The sequence below is a fragment of the Apium graveolens genome, chromosome 3 (assembly GCF_009905375.1).
Source record: "Apium graveolens cultivar Ventura chromosome 3, ASM990537v1, whole genome shotgun sequence".
Classification (NCBI taxonomy): domain Eukaryota; kingdom Viridiplantae; phylum Streptophyta; class Magnoliopsida; order Apiales; family Apiaceae; genus Apium; species Apium graveolens.
Window position 1 is genome coordinate 119,810,206 of NC_133649.1, and position 9,742 is coordinate 119,819,947.

The window sequence follows — 9,742 nt, forward strand, 5'->3', positions numbered from 1 at the left end:
TGCGCACTAGCACAAAGCTCACAGGCACTAGTGATCTGATTAACTCCATAAATAGCCAAAGAATCCACCTTCATCGTCAAAGCCTTAAGCTGAGCAGTTATAGCAGTAGCTGCATCCACCTCTAAAATTCCTACTACTTTGCCTTGATTTAGTCTATGAGAAGGGTTCTGGTATTTATTAGCAGCCATCAGTTCAATCAACTCATAAGCTTCATCATAGCTCTTGGTCCATAAGGCTCCACCTGATGCTGCATCGAGCATGGGTCTAGACTGTGCTCCCAAGCCATTATAAAAGCAGTTGATAATTATCCAATCAGGCATCCAATGACGAGGACACTTTCTAAGCATTTCCTCATAACGATCCCAAGCTTCTCACAAAGACTCTCCTGATTGCTGCGCAAATTGAGTAAGAGCATTCCTGATTGCATCAGTCTTCGCCATAGGAAAGAATTTAGTAAGAAACTTTTGAGCAAGATCTTCCCATTTAGCGATAGAGTCTGGAGTTAGAGAATGCAACCAACACTTAGCTTTATCCCTCAGAGAGAATGGGAAAAGCCTTAGCTTTATAGCAACTTCAGACACATTGTTGAATTTGAAAGTATCACATATCTCAATGAAATCTCTAATATGCATGTTAGGATCTTCCGTAGGAGAATCCTCAAACTAAACCGAGTTCTGCACCATCTGAATCGTGCTAGTTTTGATCTCAAAAATATTAGCCGTGATGGCTGGTCTGACAATACTAGACTGAATATCATTGATCTTAGGTTGAGAGTAATCCATCAAAGCCTTCAGATTCGCTTCTGGTTCTCCTATTGCAATAAGAGCTTCTTCTTCAACTTTCTCCTCAACAAGAACTTCTTCCACTACTTCCTCCGCTTTATCCAGTGTTCTCTTTTGAGATCGAGAACGCGTTAGCATACACGCTCTCTAGAGTACCTGAAAAAGCAACAAACAAACAAGTAAGTAAAATATCCGAGTCAGTGCACATTAACGACCACTGATGTCAATCACCTAAACTAAAAGTAAACCACGAGTCCGCGGCAGTGGCGCCAAAAACTTGTTAGGATGGAAACACGCGCTAATATTACACGCAAATATACGCGTTCGCAAGTAATATAGAATTATTTCTAGTTCGTTCTCACAGAGACTCGTTATGTTAAGTTCAATTTATGCACTTATGCAACAATGATATGGTTATTATTCAATGCTAAGATGATATCAAGTTGAGATTGTTTATAACTAAAGAATTATACTAACTAAAAATTAACTAAGAGAATTAAGGTTGATTTACTTATATAACACAAACATGGGATTCTAACTTCATTAAATACTTCATTCAATAGCCTTTTTGTTCTTAACCTTAGCATGCAATGGCGATGACACTAATCAGATAACATGAAACTAGTAAACGCCAACTTTCGTTGCACGAATACCCTACTACCAGACATCCACAAAAGAGATAGAAGCTGAATAGATAACAATTATATTGAGACCCTGGATGTCTATAGAATTGGACAACATAACGGTTTAATTCGCAAGTTATCTATTATGATTTATAGGGCAAGTAAGATGGTTAAAATTACCTACAAATCATGCATATCAAATACATGAACCTATGCTAGCATGGCAAGTTCTAAACCCCTATATTCACTTTCGCTTCAATAGAGATTAACACGCTATCTTATAAGTTCACGACGCTCATAAGACAAATAAGCACAACCAATACTAGGATATCATACAATCATTAAACACTAAGGTATCGAAACAAATTAACTATTAAAATCCATAAGAAATCTGTTAGAACCCCACGATAATGATTAGCCCATAACCGAACTCATCATCAATGTGGGTTCTGATGAAAGCATGGTATAATAAACTAAGTATTTATAAACTAAATAATAATCAAAGTATGTTAAACAAGAGTAATAGGTTCAATAAACAAGAAAAGTAGCATCCAAGATTACAACTCAATTAAAGAATCACAAGTATAAACAAGTTTTTCTTCTCCTTTGTTATATTTGTGCTCTTAGGTCTTCTATCCGTCTTCTCCTTCATCTCTGTTATGAAAAACATCTTTAAGATGTCTTTATATAGCAGCCCAATCAGCATGGAAGTCCAGAAAATCAATCTTCTACTCAAAACAGGATTATTAAGTTTCGGCCTGGCGTGGTCGCGCGCTATCCCAGCGCGGTCGCGCGCTATCACAGCGCGGCCGCGCCCTTCTGGAGAAAATGAATTGCTTTGTTTTATTTGCTGGTTTTTTATGGTGATCAACACACAAACATCTAAGACACCTTCCTAACACTAATTTAGCAACAAAACAACGCTAAACCTCATCCTTCCTCCAACTATGCCTGAAATGCAAAAATACTACAAAAACATAAACAACTCGAGTACAAAACACCAATTCAAGTCTTTACGAAGCATTCTAAGTGGACATAAATTCCACTTAACACACCCACAAAGTTGAACCAACGCTTGTCCTCAAGCATAAATAGACTCAAAGAACAAGAAACAAAAATGCATGAATGCAACTAACATGAATGCAACGATCCCCTCAGAATAACTAAACCAACCAATGAGCAACATCTCAACAAATGTAGTTATTCACACAAAGATCAATCAAATCTCACAAATCAACTCACAAGCCAGAAACGTGTGTGTGTGTAGATGCTTAACAGATATACTATCGCAACTATATCAATAATCACTACTCATCAATGCAATCACAAGGTTATAAATAGAATAAACGTTAAACTCAAAATGACTGACAACACTTCAATTTTTTATCGGAGTTATTTCACGGATTCATGCTTTTATTGATAACACATAACAACACAAGTATGCTTATTTGTTCGTGTAATGAGTGAGGTCCACAAAAGACTTATACAATAATACCCATGTAGCGAGCGTTAGGTTAGTGGATCCCAGACTATAACAGCCTTAGGTCACTAGGCACAAAGTCCCCTAACAACTTAATAACTCGAGTATTAAAAAGCCCACTCGTTATCAATTATGCATAACACATATTTTTTTCTTTTTTTCATTTTTTTTCAACAATTTCTAAACGAGTGCGTTTCGCTCCATCTCGTTCAACCCTCGACTACTCATATAAATATGAGTCATCTACTAGCCATTTGACACCTAGCCACTACAACTAGCAATGAAATCCAATATTTTTCTCTAACTTTTTAAATATCCATGTTATTACGCCACTAAAAGAATATCATACATTCTAGATATAAACAAGTGATTAAACCTCGATAAACAAATAAAACATGATCATGATATAGCATTCAAGCAACCTTTAAGACTTAGTGAAATTTTTATTGCTTCTAGCATGCAAATCAACTCGATAGGACTTAGCAACACTCTATACGACATCAATACACTAGCATCAAAATCACAAATCAATCGGTAAATTAAACTTAAGGGGTCATGATACAATGCACATGCAATTTATATGCAACATACTAACATGCAAAATAAAAAAAACTACTACATGGCAAATATGCAACTATATAAACTAAAATATCATGAATATGCAACTATATGGACACACAAATAACATATATTCCTTAACTACCACCCCCAAACTTAAAATATTCACTGTTATCAGTGAAGGTAATAGTAAGGAATCAGGCATACCTACTCGGAATCAGGATCATCACCCTCAACGGGTGGAGTGTCGGGAGTATCAGGAGGCGGGTACACAGAGTCCTCACCGAAAACTGGCCACTTGATGTCAACACCTGTGGCTCTGAATTCAGTCCCCAACGCCTGGGTAAGGTCCTATGTAAACCTGTTATGGATGTCATGCATCACATCTATCCTCCTCATCAAGCACATATATTGTGTTGAACTCAAACCAACACTTCCCTCAACATCTGGCTGCTACTGCTATGAAGAACCGACCTCTCCTATCTGATGTCTCCATGCTGCTTTACTAATCTGAGCAGAACCACCAGCATGTGTCTGATCAGCTGGCAGTCCACCCGGTAAGTGACCATGGGAGTAACCGAGCCCATTCTCATCAGCCTTTCTACCGTACCACTTCTGCATCACTGCTATAGGCGAACTATCAATCGGGGCATTAGGCAACTGCAGTTGCTCGTGTGCAGGCCAATGAACACCAACTGCCACACACAGCTTCGTCACAATTGACGCATACGGAATGGAACCCGTAGTGCTCCCTCGCAGAAACCTCAAAATCCCCTGAAAAATAATGGACCCCAAGTCCACATAATCACCCTGCAGAATACCCTACAACAGCTTTTCCCGGTCCATCATAACATCATGCACATGTGATAAGGCATAATGTTAGCATAATTAAACTTGTTCCATGCACGGGCATACCTATTCATGCATGATGCATGGAAAATAGCATACTCATTCGACCCCTTCATGAACTTCCAGTGAGTGTCGGGAACGCAGAGAGTAGTAATAATTAAATCTAAGTTAAAATTTCCCCAGTCTTCATCACCCAATTATCCTGTCCTGGATGTCTCTCGGGCTGATTTAGCACCCTCCGAATAGCATCCACAGTATAATCTACCGCCAATCCCCTAACACTGAATAACCGTTCTTATCCGCCTTCACGTTCACGTAAAACTTGCGAACCACACTCATGGGCACAACAGCTGGTGCCTCATAAAAAGTAACCCAATCCATCTCCATAATCATCTCAAGCAACTTACCATCCCTCCCCGATGGCAGAAAACCTCTCTCCTTGGCTATGGGCTTCGATAGCAGCCTCGTATACTCCGCCTCAGCCTCTGAAGTTGCAAACCTGGGCCTCACACCCCCAACATTAGAAGAATCGGTGGTGCTGCTGCTAACTTGGGTTCTTTGTCTCTTGGGTGCCATTGAATTTGAATAAGTTTGAAAAAAAGATGTGTGTAAGAGAGATTTAGAATTTTGAGAATTGAAAAGTGATGGAGATGATTGTGTTTAAGTGTATGTATATATAGGGTGTAGAATTAGGTTTAGAAAGGAAGGGGGAATTGATTATGAGAATGATGAGAGTAATGGGGTAATTGAAATTGATTTGGAGAGGGAAATATGGAAGGTGGAGGGAGTAAAATTCGGCGGTGATGTGATTTTGTTTTGATTTTTTGATTTTTCTATTTTTTTTCTACAGGGTGCAGCGCTGGCGCGCCGTGCTACTGGAATTCCAGCGCGGCCGCCCCGCATACCAGGGCGGGCGCACGCAACTACTGGAAGTTCAGCACGACCGCCCCGCTTCTCAGCACAGGCGCGCCATGCTAATGTAGTTGGCACTGAATTTTTCCAATTTTCTAATTTTTTTGAGTTTTCTTCCTGTTTTCTTCTTCCTTCTATATACGAATGTACAACAAGCTTGGGTTTCCTCCCAAGAAGCGCTTGGTTTACGTCGCTAGCTTGACGTAGAATTCCCAAGATCAAGTTGACAATAAAACGGCACTAACTACCTCACGATTTGCCGTATCCCCATAGTAATGCTTCAATCGCCGTCCATTCACCTTGAACGCTTGGCCTGGATCATTTTAAAAAATCTTCATCGCTCCATGTGGAAACACAGTTTTGACAACAAATAGCCTGACCATCTAGACTTCAACTTTCCAGGAAAAAGACGGAGATGAGAGTTGAACAAAAGAACTTGTTGCCCCGGCACACATGATTTGAGCACTAGACCCCTATCGTGCCACCTCTTAACTTTTTCCTTATATATTTTGTTGTTCTCATACGTTTGAAGTCGAAATTCATCGAGTTCATTCAATTGAAGCATCCTTTTCTTACCAGCTGTATCCAAATCGAGGTTCAGTTTCTTCAATGCCAAATACGCTTTGTGCTCCAGCTCCACAGGTAAATGTCATCCCTTACCATAAACTAACTAAAATGGTGACATAGCCTAACAGAGTCTTGTATGTTGTTCGATATGCCCATATAGCTTCATCCAGCTTCAAAGACCAATCCTTCCTCGATGGATTCACAACTTTCTCTATAATATGCTTGATCTCTCTATTAGACACCTCAGCTTGACCATTAGTTTGAGGATGGTAGGCTGTAGCAATGTGATGATTCATATTATATCGCTATATCATTGCAGTGAACTTGTCCCTCGTCACTGATTATGACTCTTGGAGTACCAGATCTTGTGAATATTTGCTTTTAAAGAAAATTTAGCACTACCTTTGCATCATTCGTTGGCAAATCCTTGACTTCCACCCATTTCGATACATAATCAACCGCCAACAAGATATACTGATTATTGCTAGATGAGATAAATGGCCCCATGAAGTCAATTCCCCAAACATCGATGACCTCAACCTCGAGAAGCGCATTAAGAGGCATCTCATCCCTCTTAGATATATTACCCACACGCTTGCAGCGATCACACTTTAAAATGAACTGATGCGCATCCTTAAACAACGTAGGCTAGAAGAATCCTGGTTGAAAGACACGAGCTGTTGTCTTCTCTCCACCATAGTGGCCTCCATAAACAGTTGAATGACAGTCTCGCAAGATACCCTCCGTCTCGCTGTACAGAATACATCTCCTGATGATTTGGTCCGCTCCTTTCCTAAACAAAAATGGCTCACCCCACATGTACCACTTCACCTCATGAAGAAACTTCTTCCTTTAAGCAGAAGACAAGTATGGAGGCATAATGTTGCTCACAAGGTAGTTCACAATGTCTGCGAACCACGGTTCTTCCTCTTGCACCCCAAACAACTGCTCATCGGAAAAAGACTCATTAATCAATGTCTTATCTTGTGAAGCTGTACTAGGATCTTCTAACTGAGATAGGTGATCAGCGACTTGATTCTCAGTACATTTCCTATACTTGATCTCCAATTCAAACTCCTGAAGTAAAAGAACCCATCGAATCAGTCTAGGCTTCGAGTCCTTCTTCGAGACAAGATAACGAATAACAGCGTGATCAGTGAAAACTGTCACATTTGTCCCAAGCAAATAAGACTGAAACTTCTCAAAACCATAGACAATGTCTAAGAGTTCTTTCTCAGTAGTAGTATAGTTCAGTTGAGCACCATTGAGGGTCTTACTAGCATAGTAGACCACATGAAATATGTTGTTCCTCCTTTGCCCAAGCACTACTCCAACTGCATAGTCACTTGCATCGCACATCATTTCAAAAGGCTCATTCCAATCAGGTGCAGTTATGACAGGTGTTGTGATTAAGCTCTTCTTTAAGATCTCAAAAGGAGCTAGACACTCATCATCAAATTTGAAAGGAACATCTTTCTCTAGAAGATTGCACAACGGTTTAGAGATTTGCGAGAAGTCCTTGATGAACCGCCTATAGAAACCTGCATGACCAAGAAAGCTGCGGACTCCCTTAACATAAATTGGTGGAGGAAGATTTTCAATGTCCCCCACATTGGCTTTATCCACCTCAAGACCTTTACTAGAGACCTTGTGCCCAAGAATAATGCCCCATTGCACCATAAAGTGACATATTTCCTAGTTGATAACCAGATTGGTCTCAACACACCTTTTAAGAACCGCGCCAAGATTCTGCAAGCACCCGTCGAAAGAATCCCCGAACACAGAGAAATCATCCATAAACACCTCTACATTCTGACCAATCATGTCAGAGAAGATAGCCATCATGCATCTCTGAAATGTGGCAGGTGCACCACAAAACCCAAAAGAAACTCTTCTGAAGGCAAAAGTACCAAACTGACAAGTGAAGGTAGTCTTTTCCAGATCTTCTGGAGCGATGCAAATCTGATTATAACCCGAATAGCCATCCAGAAGACAGTAGTACTCATGCCCATCCAACCTTTCAAGCATCTGATTAATAAAAGAAAGAGGGAAGTGATCCTTCCTCGTGGCCTTGTTCAGCTTCTTGTAATGCATGCAAACTCTCCACCCCGTGACTGTTCGAGTAGGAATGAGCTCATTCTTCTCATTAGCAACAACTGTGATACCTCCTTTCTCTGGCATACATTGAACTGGGCTCACCCAAGAACTGTCAGAAATAGGATAGAAGATCCCTGCATCTAGCCACTTGAGAATTTCCTTCTTCACAACCTCTTTCATTATCGGATTTAGCCTCCTCTGTTGCTCAACAATTGGCTTGCTTCCTTCCTCTAGCAGAATTTTATGCATGCAATAAGAAAGGTTGATTCCCTTGATATCTTCTATAGTCCATCCAATTGCCGATTTGAACTCTCTCAGAATTCTCAAGAGCTTTTCCTCGTCACTACCTAAAAGGTCAGATGCAATAATAATAGCAAAGTAGATGCATCACCTAATAAAGCATACCTCAAGTGTTCAGGCAATTATTTAAGCTCGAGTGTAGGAGCTTCACTTTCCGCGAGAGAATACCTTTCATAAACTTCGCATTACTAGGCATATGTTCAAGAGATTGAGCGAAAGGTATGTTGATATGAAGTTTCTTGAACACCTCCAGAAACTTCCCAAACTGCTTATCCAACTTTTGTTTCTGCAGCCTCTTAGGAAAAGGAGGTGGAGGATAGATCTGTTTCTCCCCTGTATTACCCTCAGGAGGAGTTTTCTTCCTTGGTTCCACTTCTACTTCCTTCTGCACATCTTCTTCAGCCACAGTTTCATCTTCCAAAACTTGAGATTTTTCGAGATTCGCAACCTTCCCAGACCTCAATGTAATTGCCTTAACCTGCTCTTTAGCTTCCTTCTTGCCTGAAACTTCTGTGTCACTAGGGAGAGTACCAGGTTATCGATTCAGCAAGGCATTGGCAATCTACCCAATTTGATTTTCCAAGGTCTTAATAGAAACCGCCTAACTCTTGCACATGAGCCTCAACTCCTTCAGTTCAGATTTTTCATTAGCTTGACTTGTACCTCCATGGGGTAACTGCTGAAGTTGAAGTTGTTGTCTTGGAGTATATTGCGGTTGTTGAAAACCAGGAGGGTTGTATTGGTTTGCTGCATACTGCTGATAAGGCTGTTGAACCGCATTCTGAGTGTTGCTCCAGCTAAAGTTAGGATGATTGCGGTTGTTAGGATGATAGGTGGCTGAAACTGGGTACCGTGTAATAACCGAGACATAGCGTGTAATTGTTTTTATCGATAAATGATTATTATGTGATTATTATGTGAATTTTTGGTGAATTATTTGACGATTGGTGTTGTTATGTGGATTTTGATACGTGGTAAAGTATAAGTATGTTAATTTTATTATGTCAAGAATAAAATACAGATAATTAAGGTATTTTTCTGGTAATTTTTGGAGTATTATATGATTTTATATTAATTTATGAATTTAATAATTATTTTCTAAATAATTACAAAATTATTTTATAAAGCCGGGAATCGTCCAACTTCAACCATTTTTAAGTTTTTACAACCCGAAACTTTTCCGAAAACTCCTTCCTAACCTAATCTGGTAATTCCAGACATTTTCTGTGTTTTGACTTTTTCGATCCGGATTACGGTTTGACCCGTGCGCGTCCCGACACGGTTTGACCCGTGCGCGTCCCGACACAAGTTTTTCGATACGATAATCCTTTCGGTGAATCAACAAAATCGTATTCTCGAAAGACGGGATATTATTACATTATTTTCGTATAAAGTGTTTTATCAAAAGTCCGGTTTAGATAATAATCCAAGACGGGTATTAAATCAGATGTTTTTTGTCGTTACTTAGCGGCTAAGTAACTAATTTATCGATCCAAAACGATCCAACACGAACCAATATTCCATAAATATATATATAGCCCTTTTATTATTTCATTTTATTCATATAATCATAA

General features: G+C 39.7%; 1 non-coding gene across 1 annotated transcript; it reads left to right on the forward strand.

The window, feature by feature from the left end:
* Positions 1-318: 318 nt before the first annotated feature.
* On the forward strand, positions 319-423 carry LOC141715757 (small nucleolar RNA R71). The gene has a single exon (XR_012572508.1). It is a non-coding gene; the product is annotated as a small nucleolar RNA R71 (small nucleolar RNA).
* The last annotated feature ends 9,319 nt before the right edge of the window (positions 424-9,742 follow it).